The sequence below is a fragment of the Nannospalax galili genome, unplaced genomic scaffold, assembly GCF_000622305.1.
Source record: "Nannospalax galili isolate Female #2095 unplaced genomic scaffold, S.galili_v1.0 scaffold34, whole genome shotgun sequence".
NCBI lineage: Eukaryota > Metazoa > Chordata > Mammalia > Rodentia > Spalacidae > Nannospalax > Nannospalax galili.
The window spans coordinates 831,813-854,409 of record NW_008338996.1 but is presented as its reverse complement, the minus strand read 5'-3'; the positions used below and the strand labels follow the sequence as shown (position 1 = coordinate 854,409).

The 22,597-nt window shown below is 51.4% G+C and overlaps 1 protein-coding gene across 2 annotated transcripts in view; it reads left to right on the top strand.

Moving 5' to 3' along the window:
* Positions 1-22,597, top strand: part of Dab2ip (DAB2 interacting protein) — a 189,780-nt gene that overhangs the window by 2,956 nt on the left and 164,227 nt on the right. The window contains exon 1 of one of the 2 annotated variants that reach the window (XM_017798257.2): positions 21,758-21,955. The exons of the other annotated variant lie outside the window; for it this stretch is intronic. The gene's annotated coding sequence lies outside the window, so the exon portion shown is untranslated. Of the gene's footprint in view, positions 1-21,757; positions 21,956-22,597 lie in introns of those variants that run through there. 2 annotated transcript variants of the gene reach the window in all.

Below are 22,597 nucleotides of genomic sequence, written 5' to 3'. Positions count from 1 at the left end.
ATCAGGGACCTGATGAGGATAAAGCTGGATGTGCCCAAGCCTGGTAGGGCTCTGGGACCTCTTTCTTGCTTGCTTCAAGCTGAGTCAGACTCCCTCCTGCTTGGTGGAGATCTTGAACTGATTCCATTCACAGGTGTTCAGGAGCTTGGCCACTGGACAGTGGTGGGCACAGTCACTGCCACTGATATGCAAACAGGGAGCAGCAGAGCCTCAGAGGTCAAGGCCAAGGAGGGCCAAGGAGGGCTGGGGGAGGAGCCGACTGAAGACTAGATGTCACATCCCATCAGAGTCGGGAAGACCAGAGGATGAAGAGCGCTTAAAAGGCTGTGCTCTGTCTCCCTGTGGAGCCCTGTTTGTGTGAATCTCAGTTTCCCCTCTGTAAAGGAGAGTAAGGGTCAGCCAAGGTCTATCCTCTAGAAAGCAAGTCCTGGTATGCTTTATGAGTGTCAAACAAGGGGACAAAAGGAGGTTGGTGGTGGGCTAATGGTGAGGAGAGATCCTTACCGAGACCCCCTCCCTGCTGCCTCTCTCTGGGATTCTTACGACTCCTGTCATCTCTCCCACCATACATTCCTCTCAGCTTTCAGTGCCCATTCAGGGCTCTGGTCACTAACCTAATTCCTATCTGAAGCTGTAAGGTGTTGAGGGCAGAGCCTGTCTTGCTTGAACTACCTCCTGGCAAGCATGGACAAGCAGTACTTGGGCCTGAGAATATGCCCCCACGTCATCAGATACATGAACGAATGAGTGAGTAAGTGAATGAAAGGTACGAGCTGGACCCTGATAACTTGTCACATTGACCCCAGGCCTCTTCCCCTTCTCTGGGCTTCTGTGTGGGTAGCTGTCACTTATGAGTACTGCTGGTCTCCATGCCTGGAGTGTTCCAGTTCTAACCATCTAAGAGTCTACACCCAAATCAGCACTTGGCATCTCTTCCTTCCTTGGGCCAGAACCTCACCCCAGCTCCCTGGGGTGGCTGGGCAGACTGGAGCCTGTCCTATAGGCTCCGTCTCAGTTTCCTCAGCAGTCAAATGCACAGAGCTGATTTACCTGACTGCTGCCTCCTGCCTCTCCAAGGAGAGGTGGACATGGGCACAGCTGGACCCCTCCTGGGGGCTGTGACTCATGGGCACAGTGGGGCTCACTGGGTGAATGCATAGGGAAGGACTGGTTGCTTTGGAACTCCTGAGGTAGAATAGAGCTTAAAGGCTCAGAACCCTGTTCCTCTGATTACCAGCAATTGCATCTGCCCAGGCACACTGGGAGGCACAGTGGGGAACTTTTGCTGTCTTCTGAGTACTGAAGGTGTAGCAAGCACAACTGCTCCTTCCCAGTGCTGGGGCTTAAACCCAGGGCCTCCAACATGCTAGACAAGTTCTCTATTCCTGAGCTACACCCTCAGCCCTCTTTCTGCTTTTTATTTTGAAACAGGGTCTCCATAAGTTGCCTACATAAGCCTTGAACTCATTCAGTAGCTCAGGCAGGACTTGAACTTGCAATCCTCCTGTCTCATCTCCCCGAGTAACTGGGATTGCAGGCCTGCACCACCATGCTGGGCTAACAGTAGTATGATAGGAGTACCTGCTCCATGTCAGGCTCCAGAGTCCTCTGTACATGGTACACTTGAACCCTCCCAGCAACCTGCTTCTGTTAGCCTATTTTCCAGATGAGGAAACCAAGGCTCAGAGGAGTTGAGTGACTGGCCCAGAGCACAAAGTGAGTGCAGTGGACCAATGCAGGCTGCTGGGCCGCAAAGTCTGGGATGTCCTGTGGCACTCTCTCAGAGCCATCGCCTGGCTGGAGCTGCCATTTGCAAGCCCTTCCATTCGCTGTAGAAAATCTCTCCTCCCTGGGAATGTTTGCTGAGCCAGTTCAAGACTGAGCATGACTACGTGACACGTGACACAGCAAGACCTGTGTCAACTCAGCAGGGGACAGCAAAAGGCAGGCGCAGCTGTGATGGGATACGGCTAAAGAGAGGGCTATTTTGGGCTTGAAGCAGTCAGGGGCCTGATGTCATGAGGCCCTGGCCCTTCCCTTGAGCAAGGGAGGCCATAGATGCCATCCAGGTGTTTGCCTAAACTGGGGAGGAACAAATCTAATCTTAAAGGCCATGGTGCTGTGACCAGCCATGCAAGTCCCATTCATCAGCTCTTCCCCCTTCATCAACCCCATGAGCTTTTATCATTCTCATGCTGGAGATGAAGAAACTGATGCTCAGAGAGGCTGAGGGACTTGTCCAAAACCACATAGCTAGTGCTGGTCAAAGTAAGAGTTATACACCTTTGTCTTGGAAGCAGAGCCTTCCAGGCTTTTCTCCACGATTGCATCTGTGAGCCCAGGTATGGAGGATCGGACCAGACCTGTCCTGTGTCTCAGACTTGCTCCTCATTCTGAAACTTGGTGAACTCAACGGGCTCTGGGCAAAGACCTGGGACTCCTCAAACCTCGGTTTCCCCATCTGTGGTGAAGCAACACCACTAGCCTGGTCTACCTGAGGTAGGGAAGGGACCATACAACCAAACCCGTCCATCTTTACTTTTTAAATTTTATGTGTGTGTGTGTGTGTGTGTGTGTGTGTGAGAGAGAGAGAGAGAGAGATGTATGTGGGCATACATGGCATAGCGCACATGTAGAGGTCAAAGGAAAACTTTTGTAGAGTCCAGTTTCTCCTTCTGTCTTTATGTGGGTCCCAGGAATTGAACTCAGGTTGCCAGGCTTGTGCTGCAAGTGCTGTTATCCACTTAGCCATTTTGTTGACCCCAGGTCCCTCCATCTTGCTCTAGGGCTCTGTCCCAGAGCAGGCTGGTGGAGGCCACCTGTCGATCCTCTCCCCTGATGCCCTTTACTAGTGAGGTAGGCCATACTGAGCTAGGTCCCTTTAACTGAGCACTTGCTATGCACCAGGCTATGTGCCAAACACTCATGGATGGAGCCCTTGATTCTTCCCCTGCACTCAGATGAGGTTGTCAGGCTCTGAAGGGCCCCCGACAGCATAGCTAGGATGGACACTTGTGACTCAAACCCAGGACTCCCAGGTACTGTAAGGACAGTTTTAATCATCAACTTGATACTTGTAGAATCACCAGGGAGGAGAGTTTTAATGAAGGATTGTCTAAATCAAGTTGGCCTGTGGCATGTCTGTGAGGCATGTCTTGACCATGTTAATGAAGGTAGGAAAGCCCAGCCTAAAAGGGGACAGAGGACGACACCATTCCCTGGGTTTGGATCCTGGGCTGTACAGACTCGCTGAGCACAAGCATGCATGCACTCTCTATCTGTGGATGTGAGGATCAGACTAAATCCTTCAAGTTCCTGTCACATTGACTTCCTGATGGACTACAGCCTGGGATTGTGAGCTAAAATTAACCCTTTAATCCTCCAAATTGTTTTTGTCAGGGTATTTTATCAAAGCAACAGGAAATGAAACGAATACAGATGCCTGTTCTCCCCTGCTTTTAGCTGCCCCCAACCCTGGATCTCCTGGCCTCTGATTCATCCCCCCTTCCACTGCCTGGAAAGCCTCAGGCAGCCTCACTCGGGTCTCTGAATTTCCCAGCAAAGCAGGGGGTCAAGTGATGCCACCTCCCCAACTCCCTGCACCCACTGCCCTCTGAGACTACATCAGAAAGAATAGTTGGTAAAGAACTGATGTACCCAGGCCTAGGAAGCCTGCTGGGCAGCAAAGCTGGGGACTGGGGAAGGAAGGAGGGTGCTGTGCCCAGAACTGACCTGGGCAGGACTATGGTAAAGCTCAGTACAGAGGAAAGGAGCTGGTGTCCCCCTGAGAAAGGCATTCTGGGTGGGAGACCAAGGGAGAGAGGGAACATTCAGGGACTCCACTGTGCTCAAGGCAAAGACATGCCACATTTAGTCAAAGGCTCCCTCCTTCCCTTCCACCCATCACTTCTGCTGTTACTGTGTGTGAGCTCTGAGCCTTGGCTTCCACATAGATTGCGGCTGGGTCAGATGGCAGTGGTCACCTGGCAGGACCTCTCCTTTTGTGAGCACTAAGTAGCATAAATTGTTTCTTCTTAGGTGCTCCAATCTAGTGGCTGCCTCTTCACAGGGCCTGGTACAAAGTGACAGACCTTTGCTAACCAGTCCAGAGCCTGGCCCAGTTCCCCTAAGCCCTCCCACACTGATGTACATCCTGGCACATTTTATAGGGAAAGAAACTGAGTCACTCACCCAAATCCTGCTCTGCAAAGGATGGGCTCTGACTCCCACCAAAGTCAGGACCACTGCTTCTGTTCTTTGCGATCCAAGAACATGGGCAGGCTTTTCCCAGAAGGTTTCCTCTCACTAGCTAGCCATTCTGGACTCCCACCACCCAGCCCTGTTGCTTCTGCTCTCTGGGTATGCTGTGGGTTACTATCCCGCTCCAGGTCTTCCACAGCCAAAGCCTTGCTCTAATCTCTAAGATTCCTCCCAGGAAGTCACCTTTGGAAGCCCAGGGTGTCTGGAGCAAGCAGGAAATATCCTAAGGTATGTCAAAGCCCATGGGAAAGATCTACCACAGTCTTCCTGTTTGGTACCCTGTTGTGTGATGGGAAGACAGAGGCCAGAGAAGGAGGAGAAAGCAGGCCCACTGAAGGCCCAGCCTCCTGAATGGTCCAGAGAGCCACCCTGCTTATCCATCTTCTAACTCTACCTCATTTCAGCCTTGGACACCCAGGCAGCTGCCTCACACCCTGCCCCATTCCCCCATCTCATTCTCTGTGTGCAGCTGGTCCCCCATGGTGGTAGGATAAAGTCTAAAATCACTGATAGGCCTCAAGGTGGGCCATGGTCTCACTCTTGGATGGCACTTGAGTCTGGCCTTCATGCCACACAGTCTTCTTCTCTGTTCCCACCGCCACAGTTAATGTTTGCTCCACATGCCCTCTTCACCTTTGCCGTTGGTGGTCTCCCATGTCAGCTCTTCCTACTCACCTTGTCCCTGGCTTGTCTCACTTATGCTAAGGCTCTGTGTAGGCTGCCTCCTGCAGGAAGCATTCCTGACCATGCTGTCTGGGTGTCTTGGGCTTCCTCCTAGCCCCTTGAAGCTGATGAGTCCGGCTGCCATTCTTCCTGGTGCCATCTCTGGGTCGTGAGCTATCTGACCAGTCAGACTAAGTACTTGGAGACTGAGGATGTGGGGCAAGAAAAGAACTGGGAGGACCCCACCCTCTGGTCTGTGTGGGAGGGGATGTGGGGTTCACCCTGAGAGAAAGGGGACACAGATGGCAGGGCAGACTCTAGATGGGAAGGGTGATGATGTCTGGGCTATCAGTGCCTGCAGGGCCATGGGGTGACTTTTGTCGGGGAGTCGGTGATGGTCCTTCAAACATGATGAATCCAGGATAGAGGAATGAGAGTCTCATGTGTCAGCCAGGGTATAGTCCCCTCCCCTAGGAAGCCAGCCCTGACCAACCCCATGCTGATGACTCATCTCTCATCCTGAGATATCAATGGGCTATGCCTCCAAATAACCTCAAGGCAGGTGTCATATCTTTCCATCTTTCAGAGATGCCACACTGCCCAGTAGAGGGACACTCACACAAAGAGGCCATGACAAGGAGCCCTCCCCTCCCCTGGGTAGCAGGGTGGCCTGGGTCACACTGACCCAGGAGAACAGGGCAGATGGGGTGGAGGGAGGTAGATATTCATCCTATCAGATGCCTCTGCGGGGCAGCTGGATCACCACAGCCCAGGCTTCCTGCCTGTGACCTACATTCTCCCAGCACCTCTGTATGTAGACAGCCGATCAAGCCTGTGGAAAGAAGGGCCTGTGATAGGGGAATGGCATCCCTGTGAGAGGGTCTCTGGGCTAAAGAAGCTCATATGTGAGCATATGAAGGAGTATTGGGGGTCCCGCCACTTACCCCTGTCCTTATGGACTAGGTCTGTGTCCAAAAGAGTCAGGTCAAGACATTGTTGCTGCTGAAAAGTTTAGGGTGTTCCCAGAGCACTCCATCTCTACCCAGGACTCTCCCAGTGAGCGTGTTCATGCTTCGATTTGCTATGGATGGAATGCTGAGCAGAGTGGAAAGTGCAGTCATTGGAGCTGACAGTGGAGGGAGGGGACCTGGGAGCCTGAGGCTCTAGGAGGAAGCTGGGAAGGTGGGGAGAGAGAGGGTCTGCAGAGGGAGCAGCCTTTGGGTCTTGAAGCCCAGGTGGCCGGGGTCAGGACCACTCAGGGTCCCTCTGTGGGCTCTTTAGGTTGGCACCCTCCTCCTGGGGGAGAGGTAGAGGTATTCCTTCCCTCCTAGTGAGGATTGTCCTTGGGGTAGGGGGCATTGCATGAGCTCTCTGCCTGAAGCTGGCTGGGAGAGGCTCCCGCAGTCTCCATGCTGAGAAACCCCCATTCTGGGTGCATCCTTCTGCTAGCTCTACAGAAGTGGGGAGGAGGGGAGCTGTCACCTGCTTAGGTTCTCCTTGCAGACTGCCTTCTGACTCTGCAGGGCACAGACACCTAGAGACCGCTCCCTGTCACTATCTAGCTCTTACTTTCTTGTTATATATCTGCTTCTCTGTCTCCCTCAGTGGCATGCAGATCACACATACACTTTGTTGAAGGCCTACTATGCGCAGTAATGGAAGCACAGAGGGGTGTGCTCCAGTTCTCACTCCCCATTCTTGGTGGAAGCCAGTCCTGACAACTGCGTTTTGTGCCCTCTGCTCAGGTTCCCCTTTTCACCTCCTCCATCACCCTGGAAATATCTCCCAGTTCCTTCTGCTACTTCACCTGTGCAGCCCAGTCCAGTCTCCCTGCTCTGGTCTCTGCTTCTCCATAGCCCACAGGGTCCTCAGTACCAGTTCTGACCCCAAACAGCTCTGAACAATACCATTCCCAGAGCCCAGATTATCAACCCCAGGACCCTCTCCTGGGTTCTTTGGATTGAGATTCCCTGTGGGCCTGGGCAAGACAGGTCCCTGGAACCCTGGGAGTTTGCATCACCTTTCTGCCACTCCCCAGGTATGTGGTACTGGGAAAGTAAGGTAGTCGACTTGCCTGAGTCTTGTTTTCCCGCTTTATGAAATGGTATGGCAGCCCAGCCAATACCTGTGTGGCAGGTGAGTGGCTGGCGGGAAGTGTTGGTTCTCATGAGAACCTGGGAACTGTCCAACAGAGGAGCACAGGCTTCCTGGGGTGTCACTATTGGGGCTTCTGGTTGTTGGTGTCTAGATATCACCTCCCCTACCTTTCTCTCCTCCTCAGTCTTTCCTCCAGGCTTTTCGTCTCCAAGCCAAGCCACCTAGGTACCCAAGTCAGAGAATGACTTCTCATCTCGGAGCCCTTCATCATACCCTCCCCTGCCCACTCCTCTGTCAGCCTCCACTGGGGCTCCCTCTCCTGTCCCAGACTAGAGGACCTCTACACTATGTGGTCTAACGCCTCTACCCGCCTCTGTCTCCCTCACTTGTTCTGCTCGGATCCCTAGGGCAGTCCTGTCATGCCTCATGGTCTTTTCCTACTGCACATACCTTGGAGCCTCAACTCTATGACTGCACACTTTCCCCTGAATGTTTGCTGAATGAATAATGAATGGCTGAATGGTTCAATGTGATGAAAAGTACTTTGCAAGCTTTTAAGGACCCTTTTTGGACCCCTTTTGATCAGTGCAACACACAGGATAGTATTAAACAATGTTTGGAGCCTCCATAGATAGGACTAAGCCCCACCTGACAGAGGTGAGGTCCACCTGGGTAGTTAGAGGGAACTTGGGCCCAACAGTTGGAGATACTAGAGGAAGCCCTGGTGGGGAGGGGTTTCATCCTGGAGCAGGGGCCTTCAACCTTCAACTTGTGTGCAGGAACTGATAACTGTTGAAGCTGGTAGTATCATCCTGTGATTTGTAAGCCTCAACAATCTAGATATCAGCTGGGACAAGGATGTCCCCAGACATGGCCTAGTGGGATGGATTAGAATGGGGCAAAACTTTCCCTAGTTAAGAAGCGTTGTTGCTGGGTGTGGTGGTGCCGACTGGCATTCCAACACTCAGGAGGCTGCAGGGCAGGGGTAGGAGGATCCTGAATTCCAGCATAGACTAGGGAAAACCAAAAAAAGAGTCACTGTCACTCTCCTGGAGAAGGCAGGACTGAGGAAAGGGGTTTGAGTGGAGGAACAGGGTCCAAAGCTGTTGCCAGGAATGGCCTGAGTCCCTGTTTCTGCCCACAATGGTACCACCTCATCCTTCAGTTGACCCTGGGCTCATTAAATTTGAACCAGGGCTGAGGGCCAAGCTGCCCCATGAACAAAAGAGCTTGTGTTTCAAGAGAGGACCTTTAGCCAGGGCCAAGAAAGACTTCAGGGCTAGGGAAGGGGCTGTGAGCAGTGGGAGAGAGATGAGGACTGGGAGGCAATAAGAGCCACCCCTTGCCTGAGCCTGTCTTCAAACTACAGCTCTACCTAGTGGAGGCAAAATGTTGAACTCCTGCTCCAAGCTCAGGGGTGAGAGATCAGAGGCCACATACTAAAGTGTTGGGTGGATGGCAGGCAGCCCAAAGCCCTTGCCCTCCGTCCATGTGCTATGTTTCAGAGGGAACTGGGCTGCCTGGACTGTGTGTGTGAGCAGGACTGGGAGGTGAAATGGAATTATCCAAGCCCCCATATTGTGTATGGTCAGATGAGCTACAAACCCAGGCCTGGCCTCTTACCTCCCCTGCTTAAGAGCACCCTTGGCCACTCCCAGGCCACCCTCAGGCTTCATCATCATATCTTGAGAGACCCCTAAAGGTCCTTGGCAACCCCAGGTAGCTAACTTCCCCATCTTCAAGGGTCACTAAGGCCAGGTCAGGCTTCAGGCAGACCAAGTGGCTGACAGCACCTCAAACATGGACACACTAGGCCTCCAGTGTTTCTGGGCTTGAAACACCTGCTTCCTCCTCACCTGCAGTGCCCCAACCCGCCAGTTCTTACATATTGGTGGACTGTTGGTGCCCTTTGGCGTCCCTATGTTCCAGGAAGTCTGCTTAGCCCAGTAACAGTGCCTGGGGTATGGATGGTGTCAATCACTTCAGGATGCGGCTGTCTCGGGGAAGGGGCTCTGCTCTAAGGCATTCTGTTTGTTTCATTGTCCTATAGCCTTAGGTCTGCAGGAGGAAGTGGTGAGTAGGGTCGCTGGCTGGGGGAAGAAGGTAAGAGGGAAGGAAGGTGAAGAGGACAGGATAAAAACCCTGGTTTAAAGCCGGGCGTAGTGGCACACGCCTTTAATCCCAGCACTCAGGAGGCAGAGGCAGGGAGATCTCTGTGAGTTCAAGGCCAGCCTGGTCAACATAATGAGTTCCAGGCAGCTGGAGCTACAGGGAGACGCTCTCTCAAAAAGATAAAAAACAAAAGAAAACAAAACAAAAACCCCCAAACTAAAAACCAAACCAAAACAAAACCTGGTTTAAGGAAGGGAGAAGACAACAGAAAGAACACAGGCAAATGAGGAGATATTGCCCTTCTGACCACCAAGGATGGTGGACTGGCCCCCAACACACAGCCTGGAGACAGATACTGCCAGACAGCTCGTACCCTAGAGGCTGTAACATGGGCCCAGCTGGCCTTGCTGAAGGCCCCTCCAGGATTTAGCTCTTAGATAAGAGAGGTGTTTGGTAGTGGGGTGGGGCCCAACTGGGCACATTTCAGCCCACCCATCACTTCAGGCATCACTGGTCTTTGGTGGACCCAGGTTCCTGGCTGTAAGAACTCCAGGAACCAATAGACTCTGTGTCCAAGGAGACACAGGGCTATGAGCTAGAGAGACCCCTTTCATGAACACAGCTCTCACCAGATCATCTCACTTCTGCTGTTCGATGGTTTTCATTTGAAATGGAGGTTTTGAGCTGGATGTGGTGGCCCATGCCTATAAGCCCAGGACTTGAGAGGTAGAGGCCAGTGATCATGAGTTCAAAGTTATCCCCTGCTACATTGTGAGGGGTTGGAGAGATGGCTCAGTGGTTAAGAGCACCGACTGCTCTTGCAGAGGACCCGGGTTTGGTTCCCAGTACCCACATGGTATCTAACACCCATCATAACTCCAGTTCCAGGGTATCTAGTCTCCTCTTCTGGCTTCTACAGGCTTTGTATGCACATGGCACATTTACATACATGCAGGCAGAACACTAACACAAATAAATAAATATGTAAATACCTTTAAAACAAACAAGCCCCCCCCTCGCCCCAACAAAATTAAATGGAAGTTCCGTAGTCTTTTGTCTTGAAGAGCTCATACCCATAATCCCAGTACTTGAGAGGCAGAGGAGAATTGTGTGAGTTCCAGGCCATCCTGGGCTATAGGGTAAGATCCTGTCTCAACCTTCCCTGCCCCCCCCCCAAAAAAAAAACCACACACAATAAAAGAGCTGGCCTTTCTCCTCTTATTGTAGAGATGGGAAGACAAGGCTTGGTGAGGCACGGGTGTGGCCCCAATCCCCAGGGAATACAGTGGCAGAGCCAATCCACCTCCTGACCCTTCCTGTGGAACCAGGCCACCCTCTGTCGGAAGCAGAAATGGAGAAATGAATGGACATCTGAAAGTAGGTTTTGTTTGAGAATGTAGAATAACAGAAGATACTTGGTTTCTGGACAGAGCTGGGGATGGGGAGGAGGCACTGCCCTGAGGCTGGAGGCAGAGAACAGCGCTGGGCACCTGGGCATTTGTTGATGGCTTTGTACCCAGCCACTGCTTGAGCTGACCTCACACTTTACAAGTTTCCAACTTTGGCCAAGGCAGCAGTCCATTTAAAATCAGAGTCTTTGTTCAGGTCTTGACTTCCCTGCCTCCTCACTTCATTGATCTTAGCCAAATCCATACCCTCTGAGACAGTCTCTTCCTCAAAATAAAGGAGGCTAACATCACCTCTGAGTTATTGTGAGGTGTAAAGGAGAACATAGAGAAGGGTCTGGACATTTTTTGGAGCGTTCAGGATTCTTTCTTGCCTATGAACTTGAGGAAGGTTCAAATCCTAGCTAAGCACTTACTAACGGTGTGATCCGAGGCCAGTTTCTTGATCTCTCTGCCTCAGCGTCCTCATCTGAAGATGGGCACAGTAGCAGCAGCCTAGTTCTCCATCGGAAGCAATGCATTGGTGGTAAAGCACCTAGATCAGGGCTACATCTGTAATTATCACTATTTTTATCCAAATAACAGCAAAGAACTAGCTTGCTGGAAAAAATAACAACAACTACCAGAAACAGTAAAAGAATAAATGAGACAATGAATGAATTGGGGGAAAATCAGGGTTCTCCCAGGACATGCCTGATAGATCGAACTTGACCCAGGGTTTCCACTTGGCCGAGTACCCACCATGACTCCCTGTGACTCGGCCTCTGTATTTTCTTTAAACACGTGGAGGGCACAATCCATTTTACCCCTAGACGACTTTGGGTGATAAAGAAGGAACTTCAGGTGCCTTGAATCGAATCTTCTTTCTAGAAGGCGTGACAAACCTGGAAATTGGAATTGCCCTAAAGCTGATAATTCTGGGAGGGCACCTCCTGGCATTAAAACTAAATTAGATCAAGGTTCCTCTGCTATTAGCAAATAATTCGCTGAGATTACAGAAGGCAGCCATGAATCCTAGTGGCAGATGAACTTCAGGTGACTTACTCCAGACAAATCACTGTGCAAAACTCACAGGCTCATCTAATCGCTTCTCTACGCGTTGCAGGCAGGTAATTATGCTAATGGTTTCTGAAATCACCTTTTTGGTCTGGGATTGGGAAGGCTAGAGACAGAACTTTGTGCAGTGGATATTGCTACCTACAGCAGCAGAGGCCAGGTACCGTGTCTGATTCCAAAGGGGACCCTTTGTCAACTGGGGGAGAAACCCAATTATATAATTAGAATTATAGTGGCCACATTATCTATCTTTTCAGACCTTCTTAATCCAGAAAATTGAATTCACCTAAATTCCATTGTTGGGCCTGGTTATTCTGAGAAGCAAGTTAAACGCTAAAGGTCAGGACTTTTCAGTCAATTCAAGCACGCAGGTGTAGCCCTGGATGTCAGACAAGGCTCTGGCTACAGGCAGGGAAATGATCAACATTCAAGGGTGTTTCTGTTTTCTAGACAGTCTAACCACAACAAGAGAGGTAGTGTCATGTCCATTTTATTCTATATATGTTTTTGCATGCATGTATGTAAGTGTACTACATGTGTGCCATGCTCACGGAGGCCAGAAAAGGGCACTGGATCCCCTAGAACTAGCATTACTATGGGTGCTAGGAACTGAGCCCAGGTCTTCTGCAAGAGCAGCCAGTGCTCCTAACTGCGGAGTCATCTCTCCAGCCTCTTTATTGTTTTGTTTGTTTGTTTGTTTGTTTTTTTTTTGAGGCGGGTCTCGGGGATCCCAGGCTGGTTTCAAACTAGCTATGTAGTCAAGGATGACTTTGAATTTCCAAATTCTTCTCTCTACTTCCCAAGTGCTGACACACAGGCACCCACCAGTGTATATGGTAGTGGGGATCAAACCCAGGCCTTCATGCATACTAGGCAAGTGTTTTATCAACTGAGCATCATCCCCAGTCTGCTTTTGAGACAAAGAAATGAAGATTCAGAGACCTGAAAGGGCTTGTTGAAGGTGCTATGGCTATTGGTCAGTGGCCATGCTTTCTTCCACCGGTCCAAAGGGGTCCAGACCTGGGAGGCTTCCTCAGAGTGGATGTGGGGAGGCAGGCAATGTGTGAAGAGGAAGAGGTGACAGGAAACTACCTAGAGGCAGGAGACCTAAGGGGAGCGTCCAAGGATTGCTGAGGGGTTTGTCACAGTGGCTGGGAGTCAGAAAATCAGCAGCATCAAAGGACCACTCGAGGGTTTAGGCAATGGAGACCCACTGCACATGTTTGAGCCAGGGAGGGGTAGAATGGTTTTGAGGACTACCTGGGTTGAAAAGTGGGGCACTACTAATTATGAGGCTGCTTGTAAGGATGAGGACATAAGTTTATAAGATAAACAGCAAAGAATATTTTTAGCATACATATATTGAAAAATTGCAGAAGACATACTAAAACATATTCACTGTTGATCTAAAAGTTATTTAACCAGGCATCTTATATGTCATCTGGTAATCCTACCTACCCTCAACCCCTCACATCACCTGTTAGCTGAGTCCTTTTCCCTATGGGCATACAGCCTGGCAAACTCCTAGACACCCATGGACACCCTGCCCTCCTCCCTGATGCTGTGTGGCTATTCATTGTGCACTATGGTAATTATTTTCTTATGTTATTTTACTATCTGCCCCTCCCTTGCGCAGCCAACCTGACTTCCTCTGGGTGCAAAGGAAAAGTAAGTTATGGCCACGCCCCCTCCACTTCTAGGCCCCAATCTCTACCTCTAATTGCCTCCAGTTTCTGTCTCTGTGTCAGGGGGAGTCTGCCCCTGCACTCCTGGGGCCTTGCCTGCTCCCCTGAGGACTGCTCCCCTCTGTCCCTGGCATTTGCAAAGTCACCCTTTCTTAGATCCCTATCACTTAGGGAGTGCTAGATGTCTGCCCTGTCCTCAGTTGAGCTTCCCAGGGGGAATGGATTCCAGAGAGATTTTCAGGCTCAGGAGATCCCTGGTGGCTGTTGAGCTCCACATCTTTGGCAGGGCAGAACAGAGGGGAAGCTGAGTCCCCCTTCTCTCAGTGGGGTCTTGGTCACTGTATACCTAGGTGAGCTGGAGTGGGAGGGTGTCTGGAGCTTGGGTGGTCCTGATGTCTAGGCCTTTATGCTTCTGGATATAGCTGTGCCCCCTCCCCCCTGCAAGGGGCTGCCACCTCTAGCACCTCTGATCCTTCTGGCAGAACTCTCTTGAGCTGTGTGTCTGTCCTCATCTCCTGCTCCCTTCCTGGACTACCCTCACACTCTTGTCTTTCCATTTAACCCTACCCTCCTCCTCCAGATACAGAGATCTCCTCTGACCAGGATCTTCTTGTCGACTCCCCAAAGCCCAAGCATCTAGCCAAAGCTTTCAGGTCCTTGAGGGTCCAGCCTTGCCTCATTTTCCTGCCCCTGGCTGATGGCTCCCCCCGCCCCCATGCCCAGTAGTACTTGGCTGAAGTTCCCTAGCACGCAAGGTGCAGCAGCATGCTTTCGTGTGGGCTATTTCCTCTTTGCCTGATGGTGTCTTCTCTCTCCTTGGATGCCACCCTCCCACCCCAAGCCTGGCACCAGGGCTCCACAGCCTCCACTTCCCTCTTAACAGTTACTAGCTGATGCTTAGCAGCTAAGGTCTCACTTATGGATCACAAGACGAACACAGAGAGGTGCCCTAGGGACTCTGATGGCACCAAGGAATGCCTCTTCCCCTAGCTCATGGGGGCAGCTCAATTCTTCTGTTGGCCTGTGTTCTCAGTCCTCAGTTCAGAGCCTACCCAGAGGGGGCCCCATACCATTGACTTAGAGAATCCATAAACAGAGGTGGGTGTGGGTGTGTGAGAAACTGCAGAGGTGGAATCAAAGCACTGGGGCCTGACTAGGCCCTCACGGGGCTGCACCCCTCCAAGCAGACCCTCCCTGGAAACCAGTACCACCAATCCCTCCTCCATGCCCAGTGGCTCACACCAGTATTTAATTCCCAGACATCATCTAGACAGAAGCATTTCCACTTTATTTTCTCTCCTTTCATCCCCTCCCCTCCCTCATCAAGCCTTGTTCCAGGAGTTCTGTGGGCTTTGGTGTGCATCCCAGGATGCTTCAGTTAATGTATGTACACACACACACACACACACACGGAGACAAGGTATCATGTAGCCCATGCTGGCTTTGAACTCATGTAGCTGAGGATGACCTTGACTTTCTTATTCTCCTGCCTCTATCTCCTAAGTGCTAGGATTAAAGGCAGGCACCACCATATCCAGTTTATGTGGTATTGGGGATGAAACCAGGGCTTTGCGTATGCTAGGAAGCCATGTACTTTGCCAACTGAGCTACATTTCCAGCATGCTTTTGAATTTCACTTGCACCATCAAGGAATGGGGCTGGTAGGTGGCGAGGTCTGGTTTATACAGCTATGTTACACAGTATGCAGGAATAGGGTGGTGTGGTACAGTGGTTACAAAACTTTAGACTTAGGATCAAACAGACATGGGTTTGAATATGGGTTCGGCCATTTATGTGCTATGTGATCTTGTGCAATTTACTTACACTCTCTGAGAATCTCCTCATATCTCAAATGGAAAGAGATGGTCCTAGAACCTCTTTAGCGATCATTGTGAGAATTAAATGAGAGAGCACACAGGTACCTGTAACAGCATTCAAACTTGCTTGTCCATATCCACAGAAAGAAATGGAAAATTTCTGGTAACTGTCTCATGATGATAGAGTCCATCAGTGGAGGTGTGTAAGGAAACCTGGATTGACTGACTCATTCATTCATTAGGGAGACATGGATTCATTCATTCGTTTATTCATTCAGCAAACATTCATTGAGCACCTATGTTCTCAACCTCACGCTGGGGAGTGGGAGGTGATACAATGGTGAGCAAAACCAGGAATGATCCCCACGTTCAGGAATCCCCAGCCCCGAAGTATGTCCCATTCATCTGGTGACCACACAGTGAAAGTACAGTAACCAACTGAAGTCAGTATAGTGAAGGAACACCCCTAGGTACAGATGTCTAGTGTGGAAAGCCCGAAGGCTGCTCTGAAGAAGTGACATTCAGCAACAGCTGGGAGAAGCTAACCAGGCCAGGACAGGAGAGGGCAGAAGAGTGTTCTGGAGGGGAGGTTGGTGTGCAAAAGCCAGACTGGGAAAGAGTGTTGCTTATCTGAGGACCTGAAAATGACCTGGAGTGATGGTGAAGAGGGAGGGGAATAAGACAGAGTGAGGCCGGAGGTCTCTGATCCTCCAAGCTCCTGGGCTTCTGGGTGCGTGCTTTTGTTCAGAACGGGTGACCTCCCTTGGAGTTTTTTTATCAACCATGCAAATACAGCACAAAGCCCATGCAAGCTTTTGGACAGGGGTGGGAGTTGTATGATTAGATCTGTGTTCTGCCAGCCTTTCAAGAGGAACTAGTGAGGGGCTGGAGAGATGGCTCAGCAGTTAAGAGCACTGGCTGCTTTTGCAGAGGACCTGGGTTCAGTTCCTAGCACCTACATGGCAGCTAGCAACCGCCCATGACTCCAGTTTCAGGGGATCTGACTCAGTCATATAGCAAGTTTGAGACCAGCCTGAGCTACATGAGACTCTCTCCCTCTCTCTCAAAAAAAAAGATGGCATATCATAAATTGGGTGAGATTCGTGCTTACACGGCCATTTGCATCAGACAAAGGACCATCAGTTGCTAATGTCCATGTCATCAGGATGGTATTACATTGTGTGATGAGATCTGGATAAAGAGAACCAGCTCATTAGCTCAGAAAATCTTTCATCAGAATCCTTGGAGTACACAGGACTGCTCTTTTCCAGTGACCATCCAGCCCCGTCACCTTTAGGTTTTTGTTTGCACATAGGGCATTTAACACCAGCCTATTCATCTTCTAGAGTCTGGACCATAGAAATTTCCAAATCTGTGTGTTGCCTCGATGGAAGCTCCTGATAAGTAGACATATGTAGATTTTGCATATACAGTGCGGACGATGCATTTGGTAAATCACTTCAGACATGTCCCTAGGGAAGGTGCCACAGGCTCTGTTGCCCCTACAGATGGAAGCTGGCAAGGGAAAGACAGGCCCAGATTGAGATCCCTGGGATACATGTGAGAACAGATTGCAGAGGCCCAGAGTGGCTACAGGGAGACAGAGAGGAGGGTCTACAAGGCTGGCATGCTGTGCAGCTCAGCACCTGGGAAAGGGTGAGCTGGGATGAGGAACAGGAGGACGGATGCTAGGTGCTCCTGAATCTCCCAGCTCCTGGGACAGTCTCCAGGTGCATACTTTTTGTTCAGAACTGATACACACCCATGTTGTTGTTGTTAAATCAGCCTTCTATTTCCACAGTAGCCCAACTGGGCTTCTTCTACCCTCCCCTACAAACATCTTCCTATTGGTCAATATTCACATAATTGCTACCTGACCCAAGAACTGGGCCAGGCATTTGGCTTCTGTGATCTCATAGATTCATCTTAATATTTCTATGTGACAACCCTTGTCACATCCTGATTGTGCAGACCCCAACAGTGAAGGTCTAAGGGACAAAATGACATGTTGGGTTATATAACCGGCAAGTGGTTCAGCCTAGATATAAACACATCTCTCTCTGACCCTTCAAGAACATTCCATGAAGATCAAGCAGTCCATTTGGCAGGTGGAGGGCTGCTTTCCTTCTTAGAGTTTGGCATGGCCCCTTTTAATTTCTGAGTATTTAATTTCACTCATCTCTAGTATTCATTCAACAAACCATGATCCTAAATCAGGCCCTGTGCAGCTGGTGGGCCTTCTGCTATGTGTTGGGTGTGGTGGTGATCACCCACAATCTTTGCATGAGGGAGGCCAAGGCAGGAGGATTGCAAGTTCAAAACCAGCCTGGGCTACATAACAAGTTCAAAGTCAGTCTGAGCTATATAGCAAGACCTTATCTTAAGAAAAAGAAAAAAAAAAAAAAGAAAGAAGGAAAGAAAGAAGAAAGAACTTGTTACCTGGAGGAGTGCACAGGCTGCATCAGGAGACAAACCTAAAATCAGGTGCAACAGTCCACCTCGTGATAAATAAAGGCAGTAAAGAACAGGTGCTCAGGGAACTACAGGAAAAGTACATGTAGATCCCCCTTTCACGGGCTTCCCATGGCTGGAACGCACCAGCAGGATTGTAACATGCAGACTGAGGCAGAGACAGGAAGGAGCAGTGTGCTGGGAGAACATGTGGTCTGTGCAAACTCTTGAGAGCCTGAGAGAGCTGGGGGCCTTGGACGCCTGCTTGCATGGTGATACTGAGGTGGTGGGGGTGGTGGTAGGAGTCCAGCCGGCTGTGACTATGGGGAAAAGGGAAAGAGGAAGCTATTAGCATTCTTTAGGGTTATTGAACACTTCACCACAAGCCAGGCTATGCTCATGTGCCAGCACTTAGACATGATGACTGTATCATTAAAGGAAGGAAAGTGAAATTTGGAGCAGGACTGGATTTTATGGGCACTCCCATCAGGCCTCCTTTGTGTCTTAAGAAAGGTTTGGGTAAGCCGGGTGTGGTGGTGCACACCTATAGTCCCAGCACTTGGGAGGCAGAGGCAGGCGGATCTCTGTGAGTTCAAAGCCAACCTGGTCTACATAGTGAGTTCCAGGCCAGCTGGGGCTACAGGGAGACCCTGTTTCAAAAAGACCAAAAAAAAAAAAAAAAAAAAAGTTTGGGGGCTAGGGATGTAGCTCAACCATAGCCTAGCATGCATAAGGCCCTGGATTGAATCCCCAGTGCTGTCCCCCACAAGAAGACAGACACTTAGACACATACCAACCCAGTTAAGAAATAAAATCTTAGCCTGGTATGGTGGCGCACGTCTTTAATCCCAGCACTTGGGAGGCAGAGGCAGGCGGATCTCTGTGAGTTCGAGGCCAGCCTGGTCCACATAGTTCCAGGACAGCTGAGGCTACAGGGAGACCCTGTCTCAAAAAGACCAAAAAAAAAGAACATCTTACCAAAATGGTGGAAGCTCTTTCCTACCACCCAGTCACACACACCCCAACTCCCAGGGAGAGGGGTAAACACTTTGCAGAATGGTGCATTCATCATGCCTCTGCATGCTTTCTGCTTTTATATCTGTGCATGTTCATGTAGTAGATGGGTATTTTGTTTTGCATGTTTAAAGAATCTGACTGATATCAGACAGTTTGATCTTTTGCAACTTGCCCCACCCCCTTCTTTGGAAATCCATAGACCCTGGATAGTCATTTTCACTTGCAATAGAGAATATCTCCGACCACTCCACGATTTGTCCGTATGTTCTTCTGAGATGGACACAAGCTGCAACAGATTCTCTGGTATAAACATGGCTGCAAATGAGCAGGACATTTGTTAGGTAAGTCCCCAAAGAGAAGCCTGGATAACTGGGTATGTGCAGCATCAGTATTTTTCAATCCTTCCAGACTGTTCTCCAGAATGTGTGTTTCCATCTTCCCTTCCGGCATGTCAGTTCTCCATGCTCCATATCCCTCCTGTCCCACTTTTGTTTGGGGACCAATCTGACAGGAGTGACATGGCACTTTACTGGGGTTTGATTTTGCACTTCCCTGGGTACTAGTGAGGCTATTTGTGTGTATATCTATTGGTCATTCATGTTTCTTCCTCTGCAAATTGCCTGTTCATACATGCCTTGAATTTTCTTTGTAGCTGGGGATGGCCTTGAACTTCTGATCCTTCTTCCTCTACCTCCTAAGTGCTGGGATTACAGGTGCTCAGCACCACACCCAGTTTATGTGATGTTGGGGATCAAACCCAGGGCTTCATTCATGCTAGACAAGCACTCTACCAACTGAGTCACGTTCCCAGACCTCTGCCATTTCTTTTGACTTGTAGAAGGCCTTTGTAGTTTTCAATATTGCTTGCACATTTTTTCTTTTTGATAAACAGGGGTTTTACATTTTAATGAAATGTATCCATCATTTTCTTGATGTCTTGTGGGTCTTCCTCAAGAAATCCTTCCCTCTTCTGACTTTGTTCACTTGCTTGCTTGTTTGTTTAGAGACAGAATCTCATTGTTTAGCCAGGCCTCTGACTTAAAACTATGTAACCCAGGCTAGCCTTAAAGTCATTGCAGTCTTCCAGCCTCGGCCCCCTAAGTGCTGGGATTACCGGTATGAGCCATCATTTTTACATTAAAATTTTTGGTATGCCTGAAATTGATCTTTTATATATGGTGTGAGGTAGGGATTTTATTTCCTATTTTTTCTAATATGGACATCCAATTGTTCCTGTGCCATTTATAGAGGAGTGTACCCTTTCTCCATTAACCTCAAGTGCCACTCTGTCAAATATTAAGTTTCCATACATATGTGGGTCTATTTTTGTGGCCTCTATTCTAGTCCTCTGCCCTATTTATTTACCCTTGGTTCAACACCACGTGTTCAGTTGTTCCTCTTCAGGCTCCTCCCTTGAATGGAAAGAGCCAGAGGCTTCCTGAGCACAGATCCGGGTCTCATTCATTGTGTCTTCCTTGCATGAACATTCACGTGATGCTTTAGTTCAAAAAGGCCTCTCAAATACTCACTTGGGGCTCTAAAACGCCCTTTTGCAAGAAGAGACAGGTCCAGCGGTGAGGTGATTTGCCACCTAATTGGAAGTGTTGGATTTAGGGTTCTTTCAGATTTCAAAGCTGCCTGGTCCATCCAGGCCACACCACTGCCCCTGTTTCTGCAAGAAACTTCTGTGATGACTGCGTTCCAGCTTCTGTCCCTTGCTGCGGCTCAGACTTCATTTCTGAGGGGCCCTTCCCAGCAAGAAGTGGGAGACCGAACGTAGGTGGACAAGTCATCATCTGAGGCTCGAGGTGCGCGCGCGTGAGCGAAATCCGGCCAGGTTTCAGAGTCAGTTTCAAGGGCCGTCCTGGGCGTGCTCTTGGGCCCAGGGCGCAGCTTCAGAGGACGCCGGCTTCCCCCTGGAATTACTGGCGTCCTCCCGCCCTCCCGCCTCGAGAGGCAGGAATGTGAAGGATCAGCTTTCAGCGGAGCCACGGCTGCCTTTCCGGGGAGCTCCCCGACAGGCCCTTCCCCAGCGGCCGAATTAACTGGTTCTGTCTGTCCGACTGGGAGAGCAGCTCCCGCTAAAAATAGCGCCCTGCCCGGGGCGACCTGCGCCCCGCAGGACCCGGTGCCATCGCTCTGGGACTCCGATCCCGGGCGGCGCGAGGAGTCCGTGGGAGCCCTGCGCGCTGGGACCCGACCCCCGAGGCCCAGGCCGCTGGCGCCACAGGTGCCGCGGAGCGTGGAGGGCCCTACGGCCGAGGCGCGGGGGACGCGGGCCGAGATGGGCTCGGGTCGTGCGGCCTCCCGAGCCCTGGCCTGGGCCTCCCTGCCCCTGCCGGGACCTCCCGCGGGCGCGTTCCGCGGGGACGCGCTCTGCAGCCGAGGTAGGTAAGGCCGGGTGCGCGCCCACATGTCCGCGTGCCATCCCCGCGATCCTCCCCTCCCCGCCACCACGGGGTTCGGGGACAGGAGCCAGGAGAATTCTGCCAACTCACCTGCCACCAGATCCGAAAGGTGTTCACCCTCTTCTGGTCTCAGTGTTCCTAGCGCGGAAAATGGGACGATGACATCGACACACTTTCCTTAATGTTGGCTGCGTCGGTCAGAGACGCTGGGGCACCCGCTGAAGCATGCACGAGAAGCCCGCCAGAGAGAGCTGGGGTGCTCGGGGGTTGATATAAACTCTGGGGTGCTGCGGTGCCTTCCCTGAAACCTGAAGTTGGAGAGCCGTGCAGGACGCAGGGGAAAGTTTAACGGGTCAATACAGGGCAGTGCTTGCAGGAGGGGGAGTCATGGGTGTCCAGGGAGTGAGGAAAGCGAAGCCGTGTCCCAGGGTTACAGCCGAGGTTTTATCTTTGAACTCCTGGGGCGCGCGGGTTGAGATCCTGGGGCGCGCTGGACCCGGCAGAGCAGAGAGAGAGGAGAGGCTTGTGGCCGGGCCTGGACCTCGGCCAAGCCTGGGCGGGGGCAATTGCTGGCAGCCCAGGGGTCGGCCCTGCCCAGTCCGGCCTGGCGGGTGGTGGAGATGCGGGGTCGATTGACCAAACAGGTGCGCCCCCGCCCCTCTCCTCCCGCCCCCTCTCTGGCCTCGGCGGGGCGGGCGGAGCTGCGGCGGCGGGGCCTGCGATTGGCAGGACAGGACTGGCGGAGTGGCCCGGGAGTCCGGGAGCCAGAGAGCCGCGGCGCCGGGGGAGGCGCGGAGCCGGCCGGAGCTCGCTCCTGCCGGGCCAGCTCCGCTCGGCCCAGCTGGCCCCACGGAAATTTGCCTGCGGCTGTCCTGCAGTCTGAGACCTGGAGACTTGGCGACTTGGCGAGCCCTGGCTCTGGGCTGCTCCGACTCCACCACCTTTGGGATGGCAGCGCCCAGCGGCCAGGCCGGAGCATAGAGGTAAAAGCTGAGTTCAGGGTGAGGCGGCCCTAAGACCACCAGGAACCCGGGTTAGGAGAGGATTTGGGGACCAAGATACCTCTATGGGGCGCAGGACTAAGGAGTGCGCCGCAGTCTTGTTTTATTTACCCTTCTCTGCTTTCCTGCAGGACCTCTGAGCCATGTGAGGACCCTTTAAACTTTGCTGTCTCCTGCTTCTATCTTGGACCGCGGGGGGCGGGGGGGGTGCGGGGGGCGCGGGCAAGGCGGACACTGGTCTTCAGGAAAGGACAGTTACCGGTGTTCCCAGGAAGGCAGCTTCAACTAGGGCCTGCGATCGACAGGAATTGGGGTGGGGGGTTCTCTAGGCTACCAACCACAAGGGTTTCCAATGATTCCTCCAAACTTTAGACCCCATCGCACACACCATCTCCCCCGGGTGCCACACTAAGTTAGGGGTGTTTTCATTCAGTGTTAGCTGTACTGTTACTAAGGAGGCAAGTGGTCCAAAGGCAGTCTCTTTTTCTCCCCTTCCTTGGCCTGCTTCCAACCCCACCCTCCACTAACACAACACACCTTGAGCTACACAGAGTGGGGAGAGAGGGACCTAACTACCTGACTTCCAGGTCCCAGCCTGGTGAGAGGGCTTGCCAGGTTTTCTGG